Below are 26,576 nucleotides of genomic sequence, written 5' to 3' on the forward strand. Positions count from 1 at the left end.
GGCCTCGCCGCTCTCCCCCCCGGCTGCAAAGCGAGGGCCGCGTGGCTTGTAGCTGCTGTGCCTCGCTGCTCCCCCCCACCCGGCTCTGAGGTGGCGGCGAGGCTGGCTGCAGAGCGTTCCCTGCACATGCGCAGGGGATGCTCTGTCACTTTTGGGGGGATTTAAGTATCCCCCCGATATTTTTTTTAAAGATTTTTGTGCACACCTGGGGACTGCCCCAAGTGTGCACGAAAATCTCCCTTCCCCCCAGGTGCCCCCGATTTAGGTATCCGCACGCACGGGGGCGACTTGGCTATTAGATATATAGATGCATCAGAGTTACACCGGTTTCGGCAGCTGAAAGTGGAAGCAAAATCCATCCTGGCGGAGGCAAAGGAATGGGAAACGAACCCTGTTCGCCCACGCTTTCGCCCACGCCTCCACCCATTCCCCCGGTGCTTGCCCCAGGCTTTGAGAAGCTAGGAGGGGGCCGAAGTGACTGCCCCTGGAGGAACCATAAATACAGTTTAATAGCCATGGGTGGTGACGGCTCCCCCTATCCACCTGTCCAAGGCCGTTTTCTGTTTCCTGCTCTTTCCTTGGAGGCACAGGGGAGCCACGCAAGCCCCAGCCGAAACAAAAGGCACAAAACACTCATTTTCCCCCCTCTAAAGAAAACGGAGTGGATTACATGTAAAAATAACCCCCCTGAATGACAATCATGGCCATAGCAAAAAGATACTTAAAGAGAGCAATCCTGTCCCCCTTCAACCTCCTCTTCTCCAGACTGAACATTTCCAAGTCCCTCAGCCGCTCCTCACAGGGCTTGGTCTCCAGGCCCCCAATCATCCTCGTCGCTTTCCTCTTCAACTGCTCCATTCTGCCCACATCCTTGTTGAAGGGAGGCCTCCAGAACTGCACACAAGACTCCACGTGCGGCCTGACCTATGCAGTGTACAGGGGGACTGTCATGGCTCAGGTGGGGTGTCACCTGACGCTGCCACCACTCTGGTTCCAGGCTCCCTTGAGAAGGCACGGAGCCCCCTCCCAAGACCTTCAGACCTCCCTTTTGGCCGAATAATAGGCATGAGGACCGGGCAGAGTGAACAATGAAAACAGTTTATTGTATAGGAGGTCAAACAAACAAGGTGCAGAAATATAACAGTAAGTGGGTGAAAAGAAATCAAATGCCCTAACGCGTCTAAATATATACTGTCCCTAGCTCACTATTCCAAGTGACACTAGACTAATCACCCTTCCCTCAGGATGAGGGTCTCTTCCTGCAGCAGCCTTCCTTCTGGCTCTGCCCTCTGGAAGAAAGAACAGCTTTTCCTGCTGCTCCAGATCTTTTATTCCAAGCCAATTCCAATTTTGGCTCCAAAACCTCTCAGGGGCTTCTGGGAGTTGTAGGCCCAGCCTCACCTACTGCTAGCCAGGCTCCCTGGGCCTAATAGGCCTCTGGCGGCACAGCCCAGATCATGACAGGGACTATGACATCAGACGTTATGCCTTCCATCAGGCAGCGCGCATGACACATAAGAACACAAAGGACGAGCACAGAGTGGGGCCATTCAGATACGACATCATGCGTGTGCGTAGCACACAGGTGGCCCCGTTTCCTCAGTCTTTGCTGTCTGGGTGGCAGAAGCAGTTTTTACAGTCTCCTCTTCCTTCTACGTCTTGGCCTACTAATATGCTGGAGGTCTAAATTTAGCAACTGTATGAGTTGGATGTCGTGTCCGTACTGCCAGCCTGCCTCTATGCAGCAGGCTCCAGAGTGTCAGGCACACAGCTTCTCTGTCAGGGGCACATTCCTTGCCATGCCGTGTCCAAAACATTTGCTGCATTAAGAACATAAGAGGGGCCCTGCTGGATCAGACTGAGGCCTTCATGAGAACATAAGAGCCCTGGTGGATCTGACCACAGCGGACAACCAGTTCCTCTCGAGGGCCAACAACAGGGCATAGAGGCCGAGGCCTTGCCCTAATAAGAACATCTAGTCCAGCATCCTGTCTCACACAGTGGCCACCCAGTTAATCTGGAGAGCCAACAACAGGGCAGAGAAGCTGAGGCCTTCCACTGAGAACATCAGAAGAGCCCATCTGGATCAGACCAGTGGTCCATCTAGTCCAGCCTCTTGTCTCACACAGTGGCCACCAGCCAGTTCCTCTCAAGGGCCAACTACAGGGCAGAGAGGCTGAGGCCTTCCGCTGAGAACATCAGAAGAGCCCTGGTGGATCAGACCAGAGGTCCATCTAGGCCAGCATCCTGTCCCGCACAGTGGCCAACCAGTCCCTCTGGAGGGCCAACAACAGGGCATAGAGCATAAGAAGAGCCCTGGTGGATCTGACCAGGGGTCCATCTAGTCCAGCATTCTGTCTCACATAGTGGCCAACCAGTTCCTCTGGAGGGCCAACAACAGGGCAGAGAGGCTGAGGCCCTCATAAGAACATCAGCCCTGCTGGATCAGACCAGTGGTCCATCTAGTCCAGCATCCTGTCTCACACAGTGGCCAACCAGTTCCTCTGGAGGGCCAACAACAGGGCAGAGATGCCGAGGCCTTCTTAGGGACATCAGAAGAGCCCTGCTGGGTCAGACCAGTGAGGGTCCATCTAGTTCAGCATCCTGTCTCACACAGTGGCCAACCAGTTCCTCTGGAGGGCCAGCAACAGGGCAGAGAGGCCGAGGCCTTCCCCCGATGTGGCCTCCTGGCTCTGGGATTCAGAGGCTTAGTGCCTCTGAATGTGGAGGTTCCCCGTCAGTCACCATGGCTAGTAGCCACTGATAGACTTATAAGCTGTTTATTCCTTCCTTTCCAGGTAGTAGTCTGCAAAAATGTGGTTGTGCACTGATTTAGGTGTCTCAACCCACCTCGATGACTCCAGTCTGAATCTAAAACACAGCCCTGTGACAGTTCCAGAGGAGTAGCCGCATTAAGTGGGTTCTAGATCAAAACAAACCCGAACTCTCCTGAGAAGCCAAAATGACCAAACGGAGGCCATCGTACTTTGGTCACATTCTGAGGAGGCAAGAGTCTCCGGAAAGGACAACCACGCTAAGAAAAGTTGAAGGCAGCAGGAAAAGAGGGAAAGCCAGCGTGCGGTGGGTTGAAGTGGCTTGCTGGCGCGTCACACACACACACACAACAGCCGCGTTCGTCTGCGTTAGCTAAAAGGAAACAGGTGTCCAGAGGCGCTTTCAAAGCTCACAAAATTTATTCCGGCGTAAGCTTCCGTGAGTCAGACACACAACGTGTGCATCCATTAGGCTGACGAAGGGAGCTCCGTCTCGCAAAAGCTTACGCCGGAATAAATTTGGTTCCCCTGTTTAAGATGCGGCTGGACTCCCCGATCTATTCCTACAAAGTTCACTTCTGCCGAGTCAGTCGATTGCTCAGTTTAGCGCAGGATCCGTCGGCCTGTTCCGAGATAGAGCAGGGAGAGAAAGAAGTCCTTTTTCTCCCTTTCTCACAAGACAAGGCCTCGTGGGCACTCCATGAAATTGCTGAGCAGTCGGGTTAGAACGGATAAAAGGAAGTCCTTCTTCACCCAAAGAGTGATTAACACATGGAATTCACTGCCACAGGAGGTGGTGATGGCTACAAGCATGGACGGCTTCAAGAGGGAATTCGATAAGCATATGGAGCAGAGGTCCATCAGGGGCTATTAGCCACACAAGGTATAGATAGGGACTCTTAGTCTGGGGCAAGTGATGCTCTGTATTCTTGGTGCTTGGGGGGGCAACAATGGGAGGGCTTCTAGTGTCCTGGCCCCACTGCTGGACCTCCTGATGGCACCTGGTATTTTTGGCCACTGTGTGACACAGAGTGTTGGACTGGATGGGCCATTGGCCTGATCCAACATTGGCTTCTCTTATGCTCTTATGTTCTTATGAACTGGATCAACATATGGAGCAGAGGTCCATCGGTGGCTGTTAGCCACGAGGTATAGATAGGAGCTCTCAGTCTGGGGCAAGTGATGCTCTGTCTTTTTGGTGCTTGGGGGGGGCAACAGTGGGAGGGCTTCTAGTGTCCTGGCCCCACTGGTGGACCTCCTGATGGCACCTGGTATTTTTGACCACTGTGTGACAGAGTGCTGGACAGGATGGGCCATTGGCCTGTTCCAACATTGGCTTCTCTTATGCTCTTATGTTCTTATGAATTGGATCAACATATGGAGCAGAGGTCCATCAGTGGCTATGAGCCACAAGGTATAGATAGGAGCTCTCAGTCTGGGGCAAGTGATGCTCTGTCTTCTTGGTGCTTGGGAGGGGCAACAGTGGGAGGGCTTCTAGTGTCCTGGCCCCACTGCTGGACCTTCTGATGGCACCTGGTATATTTGGCCACTTTGTGACAGAGTGTTGGACTGGATGGGTCATTGGCCTGATCCAACATTGGCTTCTCTTATGCTCTTATGTTCTTATGAACTGGATCAACATATGGAGCAGAGGTCCATCGGTGGCTGTTAGCCACGAGGTATAGATAGGAGCTCTCAGTCTGGGGCAAGTGATGCTCTGTCTTTTTGGTGCTTGGGGGGGGCAACAGTGGGAGGGCTTCGAGTGTCCTGGCCCCACTGCTGGACCTCCTGATGGCACCTGATATTTTTGGCCACTGTATGACAGAGTGTTGGACTAGATGGGCCATTGGCCTGTTCCAACATTGGCTTCTCTTATGCTTTTATGTTCTTATGAATTGGATCAACATATGGAGCAGAAGTCCATCAGTGGCTATTAGCCACAAAGTATAGATAGGGACTCTGGGGCAAGTGATGCTCTGTATTCTTGGTGCTTGGGGGGGTCAACAGTGGGAGGGCTTCTAGTGTCCTGGCCCCACTGCTGGATCTCCTGATGGCACCTGGTATATTTGGCCACTGTGTGACAGAGTGTTGGACTGGATGGGTCATTGGCCTCATCCAACATTGGCTTCTCTTCTATTCTTATGAATTGGATCAACATATGGAGCAGAAATCTATCAGTGGCTATTAGCCACAAGGTATAGATAGGAGCTCTCGGTCTGGGGCAAGGGATGCTCTGTATTCTTGGTGCTTGGGGGGGGGGCAACAGTGGACCTCCTGATGAATTGGATCAACATATGGAGCAGAGGTCCATCAGTGGCTATGAGCCACAAGGTATAGATAGGAGCTCTCAGTCTGGGGCAAGTGATGCTCTGTCTTCTTGGTGCTTGGGAGGGGCAACAGTGGGAGGGCTTCTAGTGTCCTGGCCCCACTGCTGGACCTCCTGATGGCACCTGGTATTTTTGGCCACTGTGTGACAAGAGTGCTGGACAGGATGGGCCATTGGCCTGATCCAACATTGGCTTCTCTTATGCTCTTATGAGGCCGGGGATGGGGAACGGTGTTACCCCGCACCCGCTAACAGAGATCCTTCATTTTAAAGTACATGTCAGAGATGCCAGGGGTAGAACTCTGCACCCTCTGCATGCCATACAGGGGCTGTGCCCTGCCCCCATGTTAACATAGGCTAAGCCGATGGGAATGTGGTTTTCAGCGTGGTGGCAGAATCGTGTGTTTGCTGTGCCCCTCACTTCCTTTACTTCATTTATACCCCACATTTCTCCCCACTGGGAACCCTAAGTGATCCGCCTCATTCTCCTCTCCTCCATTTTATCCTCACAACAGCCTTGCAAGGTAGGTTAGGCCGAGGGAGTGACTGGCCCAAGGCCACCCAGTGACCTTCCGTGGCAGAGCAGGGATTCGAACCTGGGCATCCCAGATCCTGGTGTGAACCAGTGGTCCCTCTAAGCTGAGTCATTGTGAGCTAGCTCACAGTGTTTTAGCCTCCGGCTCACACCTTTTTGCCTTAGCTCAGGAAGGATGGCTCCAGAGCAAACTATGCAGCAGCCAAATCACTGGCTCACAACTTTAATGCCAGTGGCTCACAAAGTAGAATTTTTGCTCACTAGACTACACAGCTTAGAGGGAGCATTGGTCTGAACACCGTGCATGCTCTCCAAATTCGGGCGGGCTGGCAACGTTCAGGAACTCCAAGTCCGTGTCGCCGCTTCCACTGAAGCGTTGAGAAATTCACGAGGTCTATTTACGTTGTCGTCCCCGGTGTCCTCCAGACAGAAGGACCCCGATGGTTCTGGGTGGTGCTTCTTGCTTGAGGTCGTCGTCTGGTGGTTTTATGATATGACCTGGTAATAGAGATGAAATGTTCGTTTGCTAATTTCCTGCTGTTCTCTCTCTTCTCTCCACCCCCCTTTTGTTCTTCAGAAATGTCCTTCAAAGACGGGTGCAGAACACCGAGGGAGCTGTAATGTCTGAAACTGTGTGGCGGGGCTGCTCTCTGAAGGTACTTTTTAAAAAATTTAAACACCCCCCCCCCCCAAAGGCTTATGCTTGTGTGCAGGTCACCCAATGTCTGTTGGCCTTTGGGTCGAAGTGGGTGGGGTGTAAAGGATTTCTTCCAGTTTGTGGGTTTTTAAAAAAAAAACACAAAGGGGTGGGGACAGTGTTTGCATAATGGGCGAGGACTGCATTTTAGTTTTCCCTAGAAATTTTGGATTCTGAAAGAGAGCTGCTCTCGTATTTGTTTCGGGGCCGCCTGTAAGCTCTCGAACACCCCCTGTGCCAATAATTCTCGAGCTGAGCTCTGGGGAAAACAGGCGTCTGCCGTGACTGGACCGTTCATGTGCTACATGAAATGCATTTCATGAAATGAAGCCTTCCGTGGGCTCAATGCAGGCATTCGCTCCCTGCTGTGTCTCTGCATGATTCACTACACTGGACTTGCCCTTTCCCCATTTGCTGGGGGTGGTGGTGGATAACTTTCCCGCATCTCTGGTGCGTTGGGTGTGATAGGATTATTCAGGTGCTCCCGACGCTAGGAGGCAGCAGAAGCCGCCCACTTTCTGATGAGGTTCCCTGTTGTGTCTCTGTGTGAGTCGCCGCTCTGGGCTTCTGACTTGTGTATGTCCACTTTAAATCCAGAGGGAGGGAACCTTGTGTTTGGCAGCTGTGTGCTTCTGTTGTCCACGATGATCTTATTAGTCAAACTTTGGAAGAACAAAGATAGAGCAGGTAGAGAAAGAGGTACTTTTCTCCCTTTCTCACAATACAAGAACTCGTGGGCACTCCATGAAATTGCTGAGCGGTCGGATTAGAACGGATAAAAAGAAGTCCTTCTTCACCCAAAGAGTGATTAACACTTGGAATTCACTGCCACAGGAAGTGGCGGCGGCTACAAGCATGGACGGCTTCAAAAGGGAATTAGATAAGCATATGGAGCAGAGGTCCATCGGTGGCTATTAGCCACAAGGTATAGATAGGGTCTCTGGGGCAAGTGATGCTCTGTCTTTTTGGTGCTTGGGGGTGGGGGTAACAGTGGGAGGGCTTCTAATGTCCTGGCCCCACTGGTGGACCTCCTGATGGCACTGGTATTTCTGGCCACTATGTGATACAGAGTGTTGGACTGGATGGGCCTTTGGCCTGCTCCAACATTGGCATCTCTTACGTTCTTATAGGAACTAATCAGAGAGAGGCAGTCCCTCATAGCTTTGCGAGGAGCAAAAGGATATTATAGCCAGTGTTTCCTCCAAGCTGAGTTAGTGTGAGCTAGCTCACAGTTTTTTAGCCTCCGGCTCACACATTTTTTTCTTAGCTCAGGAAGGATGGCTCCAGAGCAAAGTAATGTATGCTGGAGCCAACTCGCTCACTCACAACTTTAATGCCAGTAGCTCACGAAGTAGAATTTTTGCTCACAAGACTCCACAGCTTAGAGGGAACATTGATTATAGCACTGGGAAAAGTGCACAAAAGGGTTGGAACCCTTTCCTTATGAAGAAAGGCTAAAACGCTTGGGTCTCTTTAGCTTGGAGAAACGACAGCTGAGGGGGTGACGTGATCGAGGTTTACAAGGTTATGCATGGGGTAGAGCATGTGGCCACTGTGTGACACAGAGTGTTGGACTGGATGGGCCATTGGCCTGATCCAACGTTGGCTTTTCTTATGTTCTTATGATGGTGTTCAGGTCCTCCAGTCCATAATGGCCACGTAAGAATATAACAAGAAGGGCTGTATGGATTGGGAGAGCATTGTGCCTTTGGGAAACTTAAGGAGAAGATTATGATTGGATTTATACCCCGCCCTTCACTCGGAGTCTCAGAGCAACCTACAGTCTCCTTCCCCTCCCCCTCCCCACAACAGACACTCTGTGAGGTAGGTGGGGCTGAGAGAGCTCTCTCTCGAGGAATGCTCTTGAGAGAAGAGCTCTGAGAGAACTTGTGACTGACCCAAGGTCACACCAGCAGCTGCATGTGGAGGAGTGGGAACTCGAGTCTGGTTCTCCCAGATTAGAGTCTGTGCTCCTAACCAATACACCAAACTGGGTCTCAGGTTGGTAAGTTTGGGTGTGGGTCAGTAGTTCATGCCTGTGAACGCCAACTTGCCTAGTCATCTGCGATGAGTTAGACTCTTTTCTAGGTGACTAGGCAGGAAAGCATTTAAAACTGGAAGAGGGCTTGGTGGTGTTGGCCTCCAGTCCCCCAGCCTGTTATCATGCTACCATGATAGGCATGAACGGGATTGTGAGCTAGCGAAAAAATAATAATAATGGAAGTCTCTTTTATGAGTTCAGAGCAAAGCTGTACTGAGATGGGGAGAAAAGAGCAGGAGTCCAGGAGCACCTTGAAGATTAACAAAATCTGTGGCAGAGTAGGAGAGAGAGCTCTCTCAGCCTCACCTACCTCACAGGGTGTCTCTTGTGGGGAGGGGAGGGGAAGGGAAAGGAGATTGTAAGCCGCTCTGAGACTCCTTCGGGTAGTGAAGGGTGGGGTATAAATCCAATCTCCTCTTCTTCCTCTTCCTCCTCCTACTCCTCAGGGGGCCACAGTGGGAGGGCTTCTGGAGTTCTAGCCTCGCTGGTGGACCTCCTGATGGCACCTGGGTTTTGGCCACTGTGTGACACAGAATGTTGGACTGGATGGGCCATTGGCCTGATCCAACATGGCTTCTCTAGGGTTGTGATGCTCTGTATTCTTGGTGCTTGGAGGGTAAGAGTGGGAGGTCGTCTGGGGTTCTAGCCCCACTGGTGGACCTCCTGATGGTCCCTGGGTTTTGGCCACTGTGTGACAGAGTGTTGGACTGGATGGGCCATTGGCCTGATCCAACATGGCTTCTCTTATGTTCTTATGTCTGGGGCTGTGGTGCTCTGAATTCTTGGTGCTTGGGGGGTAAGAGTGGGAGGTCTTCTGGGGTTCTAGCCCTGCTGGTGGACCTCCTGATGGCCCCTGGGTTTTGGCCACTGTGTGACACTGAGTGTTGGGCTGGATGGGCCATTGGCCTGACCCAGCAGGGCTTCTCTCACGTTCTTATATACAAGGCAGCTTCATAACTTTACAGAATAAGGTGGCAGATATATCTTGCTTCCTTGGTAAAAGAGGTTATACAGGGGTCTCCCAGCATCCATATGGCCTGACTTGGTTGGCCCGGGGCAGTCCGATCTCAGAAACTAAGCAGGGCCTTGGATGGGAGACCACCAAGGAAGTCCAGGGTCGCTATGCAGAGGAAAGCAATGTCAAAGGAAGTTTAGAAAACTTATTGAGGGCCAAAAGTTAAAAACATAAGTAAGTGTACAAAAGAGTGTTTATTACAAAGACATTTAAAAACCTAGTAGGGGCTCAAATAAAGCCTCATGAAATGTTCCAAGTTACGAATACACACAAAAAAAGACCTGATGCGTTTCGGCTCATAAGAGCCTTCTTCAGAGGTCAAATAGTGGAAAATACAACAAGCAACAGAGTCTCTGTAACACCTGTAAGGCAATTAACAATTAATAAAATAGGACCAAAATTGGGATGTTCCAATATGGAATTGAACGACACAGTTTCCCACCATAGAGGAGGGGATGGGGGCAACCTGTTTGGGGGCCTGTAGAATTGGATCCCCTGGTCCAATGCTCCTGAAACTTGGTTGGTATCTTGGGGAGAGGCTCCAGCAGCTCCCCTGCGGTTTCGAGCCTCTCCCTCAAACCTCCTCCCCTACAGCCCCCAGAACATACTCCATGTTTTCGCCATTGACTTCAATGGCCCATAGGATATAATGGAGCCGAATTGCTGCCAAGATTTGGTGGCAATTCGGCGGTAAGCCGATTCAGATCAGAGACTCTGAATCGGCCCGCAGCAGCCTGAAAGGGGCCCGAATGGGCTATTTTGGGGGGTGCATTCGGTTCAGATGAACTGAATGCACATCCCTAGTTCATTGTTTCCGAAGCAACTTGGCCTTCCTCAGGCTTTCTTTTAAAACCAGTTATAGTGGTCCCCAGTGGACTTGAGGGACAAATTTGAGTCGGGGAGCTGGAGCGTGGCCCAGAGCCAGAAGGGTGTTGAGTTCGAGGCTCCGCTTTGGGGACTCAGATTACTGATTGGAGTTCTGTCAGCAACCGTAGAGAAGAAGAAGAGATTGGATTTATACCCCGCTCTTCACTACCTGAAGGAGTCTCAGAGCAGTTTACAATCTCCTTTCCCTTCCCCTCCCCACAACATTCACCCTGTGAGGTAGGTGGGGCTGAGAGAGATCTTTCAAGAACTGCTTGTGAGAGAACAGCTCTGAGAGAACTTGTAATTGACCCAAGGTCACCCCAGCAGCTGCATGTGGAGGAGTGGGGAATCAAACCCGGTTCACCCAGATTAGAATCTGTGCTCCTAACCACTACACTAAACTGGCTTTCTGGTAATACTCAGGGAGCAAGCGGCACGGAATGGGCATCTCAAGCTAAATGACAGCCCGTTCCTTGCCTAGCACTCTGTAGTTTGGTCCAGGCACCTCGTTTGTTTTGAATTTGACCTCGAGGGTTTAGCGACCTTGTAAAAATGAAAGCTGAAATTCTCAGGATGGCTAATTCTGCCTTAGCCACGTTATCAGTCCCGGGGGCCTCTTAGCTAGCCACTCTGAGCTAGCTGCCTGAGCTAGCCGCTCTGCCTCCCCTTCCAGATCCTCTTGCCAGTGAAACTGGGAGGGGGAGGCCTGGAGAAGAACCATGTAGCCCAGGGATCCCCAACGTGGTGCCCAGGGGCGCCACGGCACCTGCCAGCCTGGTTCCCGCCAAGTGTTTTGAGATAGCAGGCAGGGCCAAGTGGGACTTTTTGCCCAGCAAGGCTTCTGATTGGTCACTGGAGATCTGATTGGCTGTGCAGGTTTTGTCAAACGTTGCTTCAGCAGACGTTGCCACCGCAGCACAAGAATTAGTTGCTGTAGATTTTCCGGGCTGCACGGCCGTGGTCTTGGCATTGTAGTGCCTGACGTTTCGTCAGCAGCTGTGACTGGCATCCTCAGAGGTATAACGCAGAAAGATGGAGGACTGTCTGTGTCACAAGAATCTTCACTGTGCAACTGGAAGTATGCTGCGGCAGCGATCATACGGCTGGCTCCGTAAGTGTTTGTCAAATGCTTATGCCAACCACCCCGTGTCAGAGTTCCAAAGATGCCTGCAGGCCCAAAAATGGTTGGGGACCCCTGGCGTAGCCTGTTCACGCAGAGTCTTGTCCAGAGAAGCGAACCAAGCCCTTTCTTGTCTAACTTCAGACCAGGGTTCCAACCCACATTTATACTTCTGCTAAGACAGGCCTGTTTGCTCAGGGCTAAGCCACGTGTGTGAACAAGCTCCATGTGGGAGAGTAACCTCTGCAGAAGGGGTGTTGGGGGGGGGCGCCTGACTTTTAAATGGTGGTGAACATGCTCGAGAAATAAAAGAATGAGCAGCCCCAACGTTTTAAAGAGCCAGTTTGTTGCAGTGGTTCAGTGCGTGGACTCTAATCTGGGAGAACCGGGTTTGATCCCCCACTCCACCACTCGCAGCTGCTGGATGACCTTGGGCAAGCCATGGTTCTTTCAGAGCTGTTCTTGAAAAAGAGCAGTCCTCGAAAGAGCTCTCTCAGCCCCACCTACCTCACAGGGTGTCTGTTGTGGGAAGGGGAAGGGAAAGGAGTTTGTAAGCCGCTCTGAGACTCCCTTGGGTAGTGAAGGGCGAGGTATAAATCCAGTCTCCTCCTCCTCCTTAACGTGGAGCAAGCCCACGTGCTCTTAACTGCAACTTTGGTAATTTTGCCAGAAAAGAGCCTCGCAAATCTGATTAATGCCACACGGCCAGTAGCTCATTCCCGTGCCTGGACCCCATCTGATGTTTTGTTTTGTCCATATACGATTGGCCAGCTCCTGGAACGCTTCCCATAGCGCTGGAAACGCTGCCACTTCATATGTGTCATGCGCATGGCCCGATGCAAGGCATTCTTGTGGGCTAAAGCTAGATTCCTGGAAAGTGTTGGTCTCCCGGGGTCATGCGGACACTGTACTCCGACCAAATATTTTCATCTGTTTGAGAGAGAGTCCAGGAGCCGCCCTGCAAGTGGAAAAGCTGTGTCAGACTTTAGAGAAGAGCGTTGGTCATGTTTTGCTTTGTTTTCTTTACTCTGTTTATAGTCTGCCTTTCCCGGGTGCTTTCACACGCACTAAATAACGCTCTTTCAATCCACTTCCAATGCACTTTGCAAGTGGATTTTACTGTGTGCAGTGGCAAAACCCACTTGCAAACGGTCGCTGAAGTGGCCCAAAACTGCATTATTTAGCATGTGGGAAAGCGCCCACTGAGACTGAAGGCGGATTAAGTCACATGAACACATGAAGCTGCCTTATACTGAATCAGACAACTAGTCCACCAAGGCAGCAGCTTTCCAGATTCTTAGAGATCTTTCACATCACCCGGTGTCTGATCCTTTTAACTGGAGATGCCGGGAGATTGAACCGGGGACCTTCTGCATTCCAAGCAGAGGCTCTGCCACTGAGCCACAGCTTCTGTACGTAGTTTCCTGTGCCAGTTTTCGTTCCAGACCTCCTCAAGGTCTGTGCCAGCGCTCCTGGTCTCTCTAGGTGAGCATGGCCTCAACGAATCACTTGCAAAGGAGGTGCTTGAATTCCATATCCTGCACTTTTGATACAGGCTTCCCCAAAGGCACGGCTGGTGCCGGGGTGTCAGGAATGGATTCCGGGCCGGCTCACGCAGAGCTCAAGCATTCACCGCGTTGCCTGATCCTGCAGCAGTTTCCGTCAAGCTGGATTACGAATAGCCCCCATCATTCCCATGGCAACGGTCTGATGTCACAGCCTCAAGGACGCGGTTTCAGTGCCTGGTGAAGCCGGGGGTCTCGCATCCCATATGATGGAGCGGAAGGACTTTTCTTGGCCTCGAACTCCAGCAATCGGAGGCGAGCGCAGCAGAAATGCTTTCTGCACCAAGTGGGAACGCGGCTCGTAACGCTCCTGCCGTGCAAAATGTTTGGGAATCAGCTGCTTTCTGTCCGGAGGGCCGGCCGACCCGTTGCAGGTACCGCTTCCCAGAAGGACTTTTGTTCTAGGGGAGGGCGAACCGATCCTTTGCGAGCATTCCGCCGAACATTTTCGTCGGCTCCTTCCGAACGTTCCAGGGTTTAATTCTGCCCGAATAGACTCGTCTGTTCTCCGAAATGTGCTTTCTTTTTCTCTCTCTTCCCCTCCCCTCCCCTTTCCCTTTTATTCTTTGAGGAAAGGGAACGCTCTCCCTGCCCTCTGCGATACGGTCACATTTTCCGATATCCTATTAGCAGATTCCAAGATTGCCGAACACCGGGTCCCCACCCACTTCATTTGGCTGTAACCTCCTGCTCCCAGGGAAGCCGGGCCGATTGTTCTGAAATCCCTGCGTCTATGTGCTTTGGCACGGCATAAAGGTACGCTGCAGATTGTTGGCTTGCAGAAGTGGCCGGGCGAATGAAAAGGGTGCAGCCCCAGGGCGATGTAGATAATAGTCCTCCCCCCTCCCCCCCTCCTCTTTCCATTACAACTTCCTACCAGCGCTTCCTTTTTTCTCCTCTCATCTTTAGCCCTCTCCGGCAGCAGCATTTGCCATCACTCGGCATGTTGAAATCCTCGCACGTCCCCCCCCCCCCCCCCCCCCTCACCCCCGGTTCTCTTTTTTTTCGTCGGCTCTGCGTTTCGTGCTCCTACGCCCCGGGTCAGGTCAGAGCCTTGCCCCGTTCCGCATTTGCATGTTTGCCTAGGAGTTCACCACAGGAGCGTTATCGTTTCGAGAGAAGGGCGTTCTCTCGGCGAAGGTGGCGGCTTCTCTCCTTCCGGAGAAGAAGAAAATCAAATGAAACTGATGGGCAAGATAGAGTCGTGCCCAGTGTTCCCTCTAAGCTGAGTGAGTGGGAGCCAGCTCGCAGTTTTTTTAGCCTCCGGATCACACATTTTTGCCTTAGCTCGGGAAGGGGGGCTCCGGAGCAAAGTAATTTATGCCGCAGCCAAATCGCTCACTCACAACTTTAATGCCAGTAGCTCACAAAGTAGAATTTTTGCTCACAGGTCTCCACAGCTTAGAGGGAGTACTGGTTGTGCCGGTGTTGTCGAGTTCACGCCAGGGTTTCTTTATAGGTGCCTGGGCCCAGCTTCCAGGTGGAGATTTCTTGGAATTATGACTGACCTCCAGATGACAGAGGTCAGTTCCCCTCGTTGGCACCATCGTGCCCACGGGTACCTTCCCTGGTGCGCAGGAAGTGTTTTTAGGAAGGGGGTGGGGCCAGCTGGGCCCCCTGCCCGGTAGGGCTTCTGATTGGCCACTGGAGATCTGATTGGCTGAGCAGATTGAAATGACGTTGTTTCCGAAGCAGCTGCGAATCCTCAGAGAGCCAGTCTGGTGTAGTGGTGCGCAGACTCTAATCTGGGAGAACCGGGTTTGACTCCCCGCTCCTCCACATGCAGACAGTTGGGTGACCTTGGGTCAGTCACAAGTTCTCTCAAGAGCAGTCCTCGAAAGAGCTCTCTCAGCCCCACCTACCTCACAGGGTATCTGTTTGGGGGAGAGGAAGGGAAGGGAGATTGTAAGCCGCTCTGAGACTCCCAGTGAAGGGCGGGGTATGAATCCAATCTCTTGTTGTTGTTGTTGTATTCTCTCCACCCCTCTTTCCCACTGTATTTTTAAGCTACCCCTCTTCTCCCCTACACGTGGGCTTCCACTGTGTGGTTGGCTCTGCCTCCTGCAGCAGCTGCTTTGTAGTGGTGCCTGCTAACCCCTTTCAGGACTCCAGAGGTACCCACAGACTCAAAATGTTCGGGGGACCCCCTGCCCTAGAGAAAGTGGCTGTTTTGGAGGGCGGACTCTGTGACATACCCTCCTGAGGTATGTCCCTCCCTTCCCTCCAAACCTGCCGTCCCCAGTCTCCGCCCCCAAATCATCAGCAACCTCCCAATCCAAAGATGGCAACCCTCGCCCTTAGACTGGGCTCCGCTTGGCTCCCGGAAGCCAGTTAGGTGTTCGTCTGCTTGCCTGGAATGGGTAGCGATTCCTTCTCCTTGCAGTCAGCTTGGCGACTCCACTATCAAGGAGCTGGTCATTTTGTGTGCGGTGTACGGGGACTTTTGCTGCGATCGGATGTCCGGCCGCTGGAATTCCAGTCATGACGTTGGTCTTGGGGCCTTCCGTTGATGGAATTGCTTTTTTAAAGGACAGTAAAGGGATACCAAGAAACTTTGGAGGTATTTGTGCAAGTGAGTGTTCCCGTGCTTGGAAGTCATGGCGACCTCTGGCGACTCCTACCGGAGGACGTTCAGAGAAGTAGCTTGATATCCTGCCTCTGCCTCCCGACCCTGGTATTCCTTGGAAGTCTCCCATCCATATACTTGCCAGGGTCAGCCCTGCTTAGCTTCCAAGATCTGACGAGACCGGGCTTGCCTGGGCTATCTGAACCCGGGTCTCCCAGATACGAATCCGACTTTCTTGACCACCACACCACACTGGCTCTCTGTGGCTCTGCACTGGAACCTGGGTAAAAAACCTAGCACGGGATTCTTATTTATTTATTTAATCTCAGAGCTGGAAGGGACCACCACCAAGGTCGATCCAGTCCAATCCTCTTCCAACACAGGAACTCCAACTGTAATATCCCGGGCAAGTAGGCATTGTCTACTCTGACACACACACACACACCAGGGTCTCGGGCAGGGAAAGGTCTTTCCCACTGATTCATTGTTCAAGTTTGGGGACTGGGGGATTGAGAGCAGGCCACGTCATTTCCCACTTTATAAAACGAAGGACACTTCTCATTGCAGTCTGCTTGCTTCTGAAGGCAGGAAGCCATCAGAAGACTTCTAAAAAGGAAGGTAGTGAGCAGGGCGGGGATATTGGATCTACAAGTTGTGTGTGCCCGCAGGAGGTGGGGGTGATGCCCAAGAGAACGACCTGGGCCAGGTTCTCCTGTAACATGCAGTGCTCAGACTTAAAATTAAGAACTGGCTAGCCACCATGTGAGACAAGATGCTGGACTGGATGGACCACGAGTCTGATCCAGCAGGGCTCTTCTGATGTTCTTATGAAGGCCTTGGCCTCTCTGCCCTGTTGTTGGCCCTCCAGAGGAACTGTGAGACAGGATGCTGGACTAGAGGGGCCACTGGTCTATCCAGTAGGGCTCCTCTCATGATCTTATGAAGGGCTCAGCCTCTCTGCCCTGTTGTTGGTCTTGCTGGGGAACTGGTTGGCCACTGTGTGAGACAGGATAAACCACTGGTCTGATCCAGCAGGACTCTTCTGATGTTCTTATGAAGGCCTCAGCCTTTCTGCCCTGTTGTTGGCCCTCCTGGGGAACTGGTTGGCCACTGTGTGCGACAAGATGCTGGACTAGATGGACCCTCACTGGTCTGATCCAGCAGTGCTGATGTTCTTATGAAGCGCTCAGCCTCTCTGCCCTGTTGTTGGCCCTCCTAGGGAACTGGTTGGCCACTGTGTGAGACAAGATGCTGGGCTAGATGGACCACTGGTCTGATCCAGCAGGGCTCTTCTGATGTTCTTATCAGTGGAGGGCCTTGGACTCTCTGCCCTGTTGCTGGCCCTCCAAAGGAACTAGTCGGCCACTGTGTGAGCCAGGATGGTGGAGTAGATGGACCACTGGTCTGATCCAGTGGGGCTCTTTTTATGTTCTTAAAATCAAACGACACAATCAAAATACACTTAGGATGATTGGACACATTCTCATCTAGTAGAAGCAGGACAGAGCTATGTGTTAAGCAGCACAGAATTTTACATCCGGTGGTTGATGCAGGAAGCTGCCGTAGGCTGAGTCACACCACTCTCAGCAGATCTCCGCAGCACCCCCTTCTACTTTCATACCTGAGAATCTGTTGATGGAGTGGCCGGGGATCAAACACGGGATCTGCATGCAAAGGGTATGTTCTGCGCATCCGAAACTCGTTGCAAACTGAATGTATTTTTTTTGGGGGGGGGGGGGTAGAATTGTAACTATGGATAGATTCACGGAAGTTAAGTCCATGGGGACTGAGGGGGACCTTCATATTCAGAGGCACTAACCCTCTGAATTCCAGAGTCACGAGGCAACCTCAGGGGAAGGCCTCGGCCACTCTGCCCTGTTGTTGGCCCTGCAGAGGAACCAGTCAGCCACTGTGTGAGACAGGATGCTGGACTGGATGGACCACTGGTCTGATCCAGCATGGCTCTTCTGATGTTCTTATCAGGGGAAGGCCTCGGCCTCTATGCCCTGTTGTTGGCCGTCCAGAGGAACTGTTTGGCCGCTGTGGGAGACAGGATGCTGGACTGGATGGACCACTGCTCTGATCCAGCAGGGTTCTTCTGATGTTATTATCAGGGGAAGGCCTCGGCCTCTATGCCCTGTTGTTGGCCCTCGAGAAGAACTGGTTGACCGCTGTGGGAGACAGGATGCTGGACTGGTTGGACCACTGGTCTGATCCAGCAGGGCTCTTCTGATGTTCTTATTAGGGGAAGGCCTCGGCCTTTATGCCCTGTTGTTGGCCCTCGAGAGGAACTGGTTGGCCGCTGTGTGAGACAGGATGCTGGACTAGAGGGACCCCTGGTCTGATCCAGTAGGGCTCTTCTGATGTTCTTATAAAGACCTCGGCCTCTCTGCCCTGTTGTTGGCCCTCCAGAGGAACTGGCTGGCCACTGGGTGAGACCAGGGTGCTGGACTAGATGGACCCTCATTGGTCTGATCCAGTAGGGCTCGTCTTATGTTCTTATGATGTATTTTTGAGCATTCGTACATTCTAAAAGAAACACGGGTTGCATTCAGACATTACCAGCTGGTGAGAGCCAGCGTGGTATAGTGTGTAGAGTGCTGGTCTAGGAACTGGGAGACCCAGGTTCGAATCCAGATTCTGCCACGGAAGCTGGCTTGGGTGACCTTGGGCCAGTCACACATACTCTCAGTCTAACCTGTCTTGCCGGGAGGCTGTTGTGAGGGTGAAATGGAGAAGAGGAGAATGATATAAGGCCTGGGTGGCCGCTGGGGAGAAAGGTGGGGCATAGATAAATCTAATGAGTAAATCGCCAGCATTGCCTGTGCACCGGCAAATGTGCAGAATGTACATCCGAGCACGTTTTCGTGCTGTGTGAGAGAGTCTCTTCTGTCAGTACAGACCACAAAGAACCAAGTTTCTCGCCCCGTCTGCTGCAAAGACGCCCTTGCAGAGTTGATGACAGCGTTTCCGTCTACCTCAGAAGCCCGAAAGATTGCTGAGGAAGATTTTACCTCAGAAGCCCGAAAGATTGCTGAGGAAGATTTTACCTCAGAAGCCCGAAAGATTGCCGAGGAAGATTTTACCTCAGAAGCCCGAAAGATTGCTGAGGAAGATTTTACCTCAGAAGCCCGAAAGATTGCTGAGGAAGATTTTACCTCAGAAGCCCGAAAGATTGCTGAGGAAGATTTGTAGTGGTTGAGAGGTGGGGTTTCACTGCCCTTCAGAGCTCCCAACCGCTTCTCGCTGCCAGCAGAACGAGAATCAATTACGCAAAATAATGTTTTTTAAAAAATGCTGCCGATGATGCAGAATGGAGGAGGTTATACAGGTTTGCTTAATTAGAGTGCCCAGCACTGGTCCCTTCGTTGTTTCCTGAGAGCTAGTGTGTGATATAGTTGTTAGTGTGTCAAAGTAGGATCTGTGAGACCCAGATTCGAATCTCCGCTTTGCTTTGAAAGCTTGCTGGGTGACCTTGGGCCAGCCACACACTCTTAACCTAACCCCCACCGCACAAGACTGTTGTGAAGACAAACCAGAGATGGGGAGAATGTGGTCAGCCAGTTTGGTCCCTGTTGGAGAGTAAAAAGGGGTGTAAATAAGAAAATGAATGAATAGTTCATAGAATCAGAGAGTTGGAAGGGGTCCTACAGGCCATCTAGTCCAACCCCCTGCTCAATGCAGGATCAGCCTAGAGCATCCCTGAGAAGGGTTTTTCCAGCCGCTGCTTCAAGACTGCCAGGGAGGGGGAGCTCACCCCCCCCCAAGGCAGCCGGTTCCACTTATTGCGCAACTCTTCCAGCAAAAAAGTTCTTCCTAATATCTACCTTCCCGCTCTTAATTTCGACCCATTCTTGCGAGTCCTCTCCTCTGCTGCTCACAGGAACGGCTCCCTGCCCTCCTCTAAGTGTAAAGGTAAAGGTTCCCTTGCTTGAAAGCCAGTCGGATCCGACTCTAGGGTTGCGGTGCTCATCTCCGTTTCAAAGCCGAAGAGCCAGCGCTGTCCGAAGACGTTTCCGTGGTCATGTGGCTGGCATGACTAAACACCAAGGTGCACGGAATGCTGTTACCTTCCCACCGAAGTGGACCCTATTTATCTACTTGCAATTTCTTGCTTTCGAACGGCTAGGTTGGCAGGAGCTGGAAGTAGAGATGGGAGCTCACTCCATCATGCGGTACCCGGGTCTCGAACTGCTGAACTACTGACCTTCCACAGCCTGCAGTTCAGCGTCTTAACCACTTGAGCCACCGCAGCAGCCCTTCAAAGACTTCAAGAGAGCAGTCATGTCCCCCTCCACCTCCTTTTCTCCAGACTGAACTTTCCCAAGTCCCTCAGCCTTTCCTCAAAGGTCTTGATCTCCAGGCCCCCGATCATCCTCGTCGCTCTCCTCTGCACCCGCTCCATTCTGTCCACATCCTTTTTGAAGCGAGGCCTCCAGAACTGCAGGCAGAACTCAAGGTGCAGCCTGACCAATGCAGTGTACAGCGGGACTATGACATCTTGCAATTTGGATGTTATACTTCTGTTGATACACCCCAAGATCGCATTAGCCTTTTTTGTCGCCGCATCACACCGGCTGCTCATATTTAATTTACAGTCCACCTGTACCCCAAGATCTTGTTCACACACGCTGGTACCCAGTAAATAAATAAGTAAATGAATAAATACCCCCGTACTGGTCTCTTGGTTGGTTTCTGATGTGCAGAATGTCAATCTTAGTATGGTGAACCCAGTCCACCCCTGACCCAGGCAGCCCAGGCTAGTCAGAGCTTGAAAGCGAAGCAGGGTCGGCCCGTTTAATACTTGGAGGGGAGACCACCAAGGAATGCCAGGGTCGCTACGCAGAGAGAGGCAATGGCAAAGCACCTCTGTTAATCTCTTACCTTAACAACTCTACAGGGTTGCCATAAACTCGTTGCAACTTGACAGCAAAAAAAGAGAGAGTTGTGCTTTCTAATCCCTCAAATGGAAGATATTTTTCTAAAAATCTGAACAGTGCTAAAAACGTTGAACTCAGTGCTGAGTTCAGAGGTCATTTCGGGGGGGATCGCAGTTCCCCCGGGTGAGGTACGGGGGCGGGGCACATGACGAAGCCCCGCCCCCTGCTTCCGGCCGCCCCGCTTCCGCCCCTCATTCAGCCAGGAGGAGGCAGGAGAAGAGGGAGGGTAAGTTGCTTCCTCCCTGCCTCTCCCCACCCCTGCCTGCCTGAGGCCAGGGAGGGCCTTCGCGGGGCTTCCTCGCACTCCCACCGGCCTTGCAGGTCCACCGCCGGGCCCCTCATGGGCGGTGGCCGGGACCGTTGGGGGCGGGGTGTGTGGCCTTATGACACACTTCCGGTAATGTCAGGGGGTGTGGCCTTATGACACACTTTTGGTGATGTCAGGGGGTGTGGCATATGCTAATGAGTTATGCTAATGAGTTCCCCTAGCTCTTTTTCTACGAAATGACCCCTGGCTGAGTTATTATTGTCGACAGAAGTTATGTAATAACGGAGGGGGAAAAAAGAGACCAGATTGCACCGGAGCCTCACCTGTTAAATTACTAAAGCTGTAAATTTATTTATTTATTTATTTGACTTCTATACCGCTCCTTCCCGTAGGCTCGGAGCGGTTTACAATCAATTTATACCTATCTAGGGCCACATGATATATATGGGGGAGTGACTGCCTACTGGCACCCAGGCAGCAAGGCTCTCTTGTTGTTGCTCTCTTTTTTTTTGTTTATCGGCTTCATTTATCCGTGGTGGGCTCCTTCTTTTTCTGGCGGCGGCGTTCCCTGCTGGTCTTATTTTTGCAGTGGCTCCTCCGGGTCGGGTCTTTGTCGTGCGTGGCTGTGATGACCATAGCTTCGGCATTTGTCCCACTGGCTCCACCACGCTTGCGTCAGTACACCTCCGCTCCTTCCAGTCACTCTCCGCCCGGATTCAGCTGCTCCTCGGCACTGGATATTCGTTGTTCTCGCCGCTCGCCGCTCGTTGTTTATCGCCGTCGCTCATCGCCACCACTCGTTGCCACACCACCGCTTGCTGGTACTTCTGCCGCACTTCTGCCGCACACCGCCCCATAGGGAAGCGGGTGCCCCCTGCTACCTAGGAGCAGGTACCCATTTTATCTACTTGCAGAGCTTTCGAACTGCTGGGCACTCCTGTGTTCCCTTTGTGTGTGCTTTTTCGCTCTGTGTTGCTAGCAGCAGCTTCCTGGTTTCCATTATCCTGACCCCCGTGGTGATTTGCTTCCTTGCGTTTGAGGGCAATATGTATTTCTGTAATAACGAATCTGCACCCAAGATTGGCTTCAAGAAGAACTTTTGCCACGTGCATACTTCGGGGAGAAACGTTTTCCCGTATTTCAGACTTGCACATTTGTTTACGGTCATCTCTTTCTTCCACCCTTTTGTGGTTCTTAGCCTCTTATCAATCTCACATCTCAAGCTTTGGCTTGTGAGATTTCATAAAGCGCAGTGAACCCTGGGGTAACGCACAATTCTTCGTTCCCGACACTCGCAACCGGCCTTTCCACTAAATAAATAGTGCCTGGTGGCTCACAGCAAATAAGAAATCATTCCTAAGACAACTCGTTAAAAAAACCCGGGCCGCTTAAAACGACCAATCGGGTGATCTCGAAGATTAATTAAAACTGCTGCCGCTGCAGAACAATACATCTGTCAAATAGCAGCCGTTGAGAGAGATTTAATTCGGCAAAAGCTCATTAGCCTCCGACCGCCTTTGGAGACAGGCTACTTAACCCGATATCTTGCCTGGTCAACATTTTTGTGTGTGCCTGTATGTGCTTGCGTGCCTGGAAGTCACGGTGACTTCTGGAGGCCCCTAGTGGGTCTTGGACGTTTCCGAGAGGTGCCGTGATATTGCCTTCCTCTGCGTCCCAGCCCTGGTATTCCTTCCAAATACTTGCGTAGCTCCTGAGATCTGATGAGATCGAGCTTGCCTGGGCTATCCAGGTCAGGGCACCTTGTCAACATTTCTAATCCAAGGTGCCCAGGGGGGTGGCATTCATGGTTCTTCCCTCCCCTGTTTTATTCTCACAACAACCCTATGAGGCAGGTTAGGCCGAGAGTGCAGTTAGCCCACGGCTCCCTCCGTGAACTTCACAGATGAGTGGGGATTTTAACCTGCAACTCCCTCCTTTCATAGTGTCTGCTCACACTCTCACATCTAAGGTGAGTGCGTTTGTGTGTGTGAACGAAGGGTCAAACCAGTAGCCTCAGGAAGGGTATTCCAGTGTCTGGGAACACAGTCTTGTGTACCTGTCCCGGCGGCGGGACTCCGGCAGCTGTCCCTGGAGCATCGCCGGTAGCGGAAGTCTCCAGGGAGGGTCAACCCCAACACTCACCTGAAAGCGAAGCAGGCTTGGGCCGGCCCCCGCAAGGGAAGGAGCCGAGGAGGCAACGGGCGGAACGGAGGCGAGCCACCGTGACCCAGTTGGTGGCGGAGGCCCTTCCGAGGAAGGATGGGGCCTGCAGCGGGCGATGCCCTCATGACCCACATCTGGGCCTTGGCAAAGAAGGTGGCAGGCCAAGCGAGGGGCGGCCAGCGCAAGAGACCGCAGCAAGGGCCCGTCCCAGCCAAGAGGCTCTGCGTCTCTGCGTAAATACGGAGGCAGGGCCTGAAGGGGGCGGGGTAGGGGTGGCCAGGGCGGTGGAAGGGTTGGAGGGAGGAGGGTATACAAGGGAGGCAGTGAAGACGGGTTGGGGAGGACTACCCCAAGGGCTCAATGGCCACGCCGAGAGAGAGAGAGAGAGAGAGACACCCAGACGCCCGGGGAGTCGGCAAGCAGGGTGGTGACGTGACCCCCCTCTCCCGGCGACAGCCAAGACCCCAGCTTGCCTCCATGGGATGTCTGCCAGCTCGATCTCAAGTCCAGTGATAGTGAAGAGGGTGTGTGTGTCGGGCAGCTTGTGAGACAGTACCCACTCTGGTCGCTTCCATTGCCGTGGTGGCAGCAGAAGATGTAAGATGAGGCTATGGGTATGTACCCAGGGGTCATTTCCTGCAGGAGCGCACAGGAGCGGAGCTCCAGCAGTAAAAAGCCCAGGGGGCGGGCACATGCAACAAGCCCCACCCCCTGCTCCCAGCAGCCCTCAGTCAGAGCAAGAAGCAGCCAGGTAAGCTGCAGAGCCCCCCCCCCCGGCCCCTCAGTCCAAAACAGTCCAGTGGCACCTTTAAGACCAAGTTTTATTCAGGTACAAGCTCTCCCTCCTCTGTGAGGACAGATCTGCACGTCCCCCCCCCCCATAGCTAGCAATCCAAAACAGTCCAGTGGAGCCTGAGCGGTGGGTATTGCCTTCTGACACACTTCCTGTGATGTCAGGGGGTGTGGCATATGCAAATAGGTTATGCTAATGAGTTATGCTAATGAGCTCCTGCACCTCTTTTTCTACGAAATGACTCCTGTATGTACCTATGGTTGGAGGCAGTCCCTCAGGCGTCCAGGCTCCTTTGGGCTTTCAAAGTCGCCCTTCTGAGTTGTATTGGGAAACAAATGGGCAGCGTTAAGACCTTCTTTGCCACCGATGTAACACTGGGTTGAGTCCAGTACAGCCCTGAAGCTGGCAAGTAACTGTATTTATGTATTTTTTTACCAGCACCTTCCTTCTGCACCCTCCTCGAGTCCCTGCAAAGTTTATTTATTTAAAACATCTTTTCGCTCCCTTTCTATCTTATAGGAACTCAGGGTGTCTTACACTGTAAATAATAATGAAATCCATTGAAAATGCTAGTTAAAACCCAATTTAAAACTGCTGGTAGGCAGAAGAACTAATTAAGTGCCACTGTGACTAGACCCAGTTTGGCGTAGTGGTTAGGAGCGCGGACTCTAATCTGGGAGAACCGGGTTTGATTCCTCACTCCTCCACATGCAGCTGCTGCTGTGACCTTGGGTCAGTCACAAGTTCTCTCAGAGCTGTTCTCTCACGAGCAGGTCTCAAAAGAGCTCTCTTAGCCTCGCCTACCTCACAGGGTGTCTGTTGTGGGGAGGGGAAGGGAAAGGAGATTGTAAGCTGCTCTGAGACTCTGAAGGGCGGGGTATAAATCCAATCTCTCCTCCTCCTCCTCCTTCTAAAACTGTCTTCAGCTTTCTCCTGAAGACTGAAAGTGAGGGAACCAAGCAGATTTCCTTGGGGAGGTTGTTCCATAACCATGGGGCTGCCACCATTCGACCTTCTTTGGTTGATGGAACAGTCAAGAGGGCTTCTCCCTGTGACCTTAGGTCCTGGGCAGGAACATACGGTGGAAGACAGTCCTTCAGATACCCTGGTTCCAAGCCATGTAAGACTTTAAACACCTCGATTTGGGCTCGGGAGCAGATTCAAAGCCAGTTGTCACGCCGGGGGTCCTCCCCTGAGGGGAGGGGTGCCTCAGCCGTGTCGCCTGATGTCCCACAGGGGAAGCCAAAGCCTCAGAATTGAAGTGGAGAGAGTTGCACCACTCTCAACAACACTTCTCGGAGTGACAGCGTACTCACATTTCGCACTCTCGCTATTCCAATGCTCATCACCTCCACTCTTCCTCCCCAGCTCTTTTCGGCTTTCCCGTATTTATCTCCCTCCACCCGGTGAACCCCACCCCTTTTCCCCTGTCATCCTCTGATTGGGTAATTTCCCTGTCATTCTCCCTGGTCCCACCTCCCAAGTGGGGTGGCCTGGGCGTCTTCGGGGGTAGGGTCGCTTCCAGGAGATCCTGAAACTCCCCGTTTGTCTTCACGCTTGCCTGAAGGACTACGTCAGTCCCTCGGCGTTCGGGTACGTGCCAACTTCCCCGGTTCTCCCATACTCGTGCCCGCCCCCCTGTCTTCTGGGCTTTCGGGACAACTGGGCTCTCTGATCCGCTTTCCGGGGGGGTCTGTGTGTTCCCGAACTTGTGGAGGCTCCGGCGCCAGTGTAATTGCTGTAGTCATTGGGGTCGTGGGCTTCCAGTCACTGGCCCAGGCAGTGGTCTAGCTGCAGCATTCTGCACCAGCTGGAGCCTGTCTGAACACTCTCCAAGAGTAGCCCCAAGTAGAGCAGATTGCAGTAGTCCAGTCTTGATGTAACGGAGGCATGGATCAAAGCCATTGCTGAGGGTCTGGGACTCTCTAGATCACCACTGAAGTAGGGGGTGCGGAAGACGGGAGAGAATTTATTTCCCATCTCCATGCCACATTTTGCTGTGCTTGTGGTCATTCAGGGAAGGGGGAAACGCTGTGAAAATCATTTCCAGACAAGAATAAAAGAACATGAAAGACACTGCAGACTTGGCCAACCCGAAAAATCAGCAGTGGCAGAACACAGCCTAATTCAAGGAGGACACAGTATTTTGTTCCAAGACACTGAAAGGCTGGACAACACATCCAGTTACCATGTCAGATTACACAGGGAAGCCATTGAAGTTCATAAACATAAACACAATTTCAACAGGAAAGAAGAGAGTTTAAAAATAAACAGGGCTTGGTTTCCTGTCCTGAAAAACACAAAAGGCTCTACATCTGACAATAGCACTACAGATTAGATTAGAATTCCAAGAGCCAATCCACATGCAAAAGAACCTCCTCAGGAAACAGCAAACCTCCTCAGGAAACAATCCATGTACAAAAGAACCTCCTCAGGAAAGCTCCTCCATTAGCATGTTCACAGCCTGGGGAACTCCTATGAGATAATGACTCAGCCCTGCCCCACCTTCCTGAGTAGATATAAATGACCTGCCTACCATTTTTCTTCTCACCTTGACACAGAGAGTCCTCCATCTATCTTTCTGTGTTACACCTCTGAGGATGCCAGTCATAGCTGCTGGCGAAACGTCAGGTACTACAGTGCCAAGACCACGGCCATACAGCCCGTAAAATCTACAACAGCCAATAAAATCATTTCCGTTTGTCAGTGTCTGAGATCCAGACCAATCTGAAGAAGTGGTTATAACAATCTTGAAATCATTAAGCTCTCTGTCCCTCCCCCGCCTCCGGATGTCCTAGCCACGCCCACACCTCGTGAAACGGTTTGCAGTGTGGTTTTGGGTTGCGCGTGTATTATCTGTCCTCGATTTCCTATCGAGGGATCGTTGCCTCCGATCTCCACGACGG

At 52.2% G+C, this 26,576-nt stretch overlaps 1 protein-coding gene across 1 annotated transcript in view; it reads left to right on the forward strand.

The window, feature by feature from the left end:
* The window catches only part of FBXO34 (F-box protein 34), a 60,083-nt gene that overhangs the window by 11,534 nt on the left and 21,973 nt on the right, over window positions 1-26,576 (forward strand). The window contains 1 exon segment of the mRNA XM_015412094.1: window positions 6,213-6,291. The gene's annotated coding sequence lies outside the window, so the exon portion shown is untranslated.

The sequence above is a fragment of the Gekko japonicus genome, unplaced genomic scaffold, assembly GCF_001447785.1.
Source record: "Gekko japonicus isolate JY-2015 unplaced genomic scaffold, Gekko_japonicus_V1.1 scaffold1515, whole genome shotgun sequence".
Classification (NCBI taxonomy): domain Eukaryota; kingdom Metazoa; phylum Chordata; class Lepidosauria; order Squamata; family Gekkonidae; genus Gekko; species Gekko japonicus.